This window comes from Tupaia chinensis, unplaced genomic scaffold (genome assembly GCF_000334495.1).
Source record: "Tupaia chinensis unplaced genomic scaffold, TupChi_1.0 Scaffold143651_1, whole genome shotgun sequence".
Classification (NCBI taxonomy): Eukaryota; Metazoa; Chordata; class Mammalia; order Scandentia; family Tupaiidae; genus Tupaia; species Tupaia belangeri.
This window is the reverse complement of record NW_006203500.1, coordinates 2175324-2177362: the sequence shown is the minus strand read 5'-3', so window position 1 is coordinate 2177362 and position 2039 is coordinate 2175324.

The following is a 2039-nucleotide window of genomic DNA, read 5'->3' as shown; positions in this document are numbered from 1 at the left end:
GGCCCTGGCCCCCGCCCAGCCAGCAGCCAGTCCCCAGGCCCCACTTCCCTTTGGGGGCTCGTGGGGGGCCGGGGCCAGTGTGAGAACCGACAGGGTCAGCTGTGCCGTTCCGCCCGCCCCCCTCCTTCACTGCAAGAAAAATAAACAGTTGTCCTGTCACCGAGACTAGAACCGCAGTGAGGCCGGGATGGGGCTGACTCACCGGCCACCTGGGCGGGGCATGAGAAGGAGCCTGGGGCTACCCCGGAGCCCTGCGTGACCTCAGGACACCGCCAGCCCTGCACTCCACATGTGTGTCCCCTCTAGCCCGGCCCCACCTCTCCCAGTCCCGCAGTCTCAGTGGCCCAAGCCAGATACAGGCCCAGGAGCCTTTTGCTCTGTCCACTGAGGTGGGCAGGATGGAGCATGGCTGCTGGGTCCGGACTCCCACCAAGCCACGGCCAGGCCTCTCACAGTAGGACAGGAAAATGGATGCATCCCAACTGTTCAACATGGTGGGAGTGAGAGCCGGCCTCCCGGAGCCCTCGCCCCGGGGGAAGGCCGTGCTCCAGGTATGGCCACCACACGGGGCATTGGGCCCTCGTGCTAGCTCCTTGGCCTGCCTTCTCCCCACCGAAACCTCCCAAATAGCTTCTCTGGGCCAGCTCCCGAGGGATAGGGACAGAGTATGGGGGCAGGAAGGCCACCGTGGCGGGGCCAACAGGGGCTCTCGGGCGTCATTGGCCTAGTTACAGCCCTGTGCAAGAGTGTTGCTGGCCTGGGAACGGGTCTGGGTCACAGCCGTGAATGGAGGCTGTGCCAGGGCCAGGTATGGGGCTATGTTGCGGCCCTGTGTGAAGGCTATGCCAGGGCCAGGTACGGGGCTGGGTCACAGCCCTGCGTGGAGGCACTGCCAGCCCGGGAATGGGGCTGGGTCACGGCCCTGCTTGGAGGCGCTGCCAGGGCTGGGGTGCCACAGCACCCACAGTGTCCTTGGCCTTGGCTAAAACTCTACACAGCCTGCGTACAGGTCAAACATGGCCGGGACGAACCAGGAGGCAGTCTGTAACAGCCACATGGGTGACAGGTGGAGGAGGCTCCCTCCCAGGGAAAAGGGTCTCCCTGACTCATGGGGGGTCACCCTGGGCAGGGGCTTTCGGGGGAGGGCAGCACGGACAGGTGCAGAGGGTGCCTGGCTGGGACATGGGCTACAGGATGGTCTAAGCACTCGGGGGCACTGCTCTGGGAAGGGTGAGGGAGGGGCAGGGGCTGAGCAGGGGGCTGGGGGCAGGGTGGATCAGAGGGCACAGGAGCCCCGCTGGGTTCCCACGCTGGACAGCGGGCAGGTGTGGCCTCGGGGTCAGCGAGCAGCAGGAGGCCAGGGAGAGCTGGTGTCTGCGCAGAGCAGGCCGGAGTGTCAACCAATTAACCTGTGATCGCCCAGGGAGACGCTAAGAGGATTTGCCCTTTGTCCGGCTAATTATTCTGCTTGGACACTTTTCCTTTCCTTGGAGCTCAGGCCCCTTTGCAGAACTTTAATTAAAAGGAAGCCGCTTTCTCCATCACCTCGAGGCCCGGCCACTGCTAAAAACCCGCTCACCCTCCAGGCAGCAGGTCTGAGGACTGGGGCGGCTCCCTAATCGGAGCCCCCAGGGGCCAGCGGAGGGACTCTGCCCAGCTCCTGCAATGCAGGCAAGCTGAGGGAGAGAGGAGGCCATACCCTGGCCCCTCCCCAGAGGGCCCCAACAGCCCCAAGGGCAAAGCTGCGTTCATGAGGATCCAGGGGACCCTGGGCCCTTGACAGCGGGCCGCTTCCTGGGCCCCACCAGACCGGGTTGGGGGTCAAACAAGTGATGCTGAGGCCCAGAGATGTACAAGGGCTCCAGCTGTCCCCAGCACACTGAGCAACCAGGAGCCCAGACAACGGCCCCTGCTTCAGCCAGGAGCGAGTCCGCGCCCGCAGGAGAGGCTTGGGGATGCTCGGCCCCAGCTGTCCCTGCAGCCAGGGCCATCCACGGCCGCCGTTCTCTGGAAGCAGGCTTGTGGCAACCCCTTCCTTT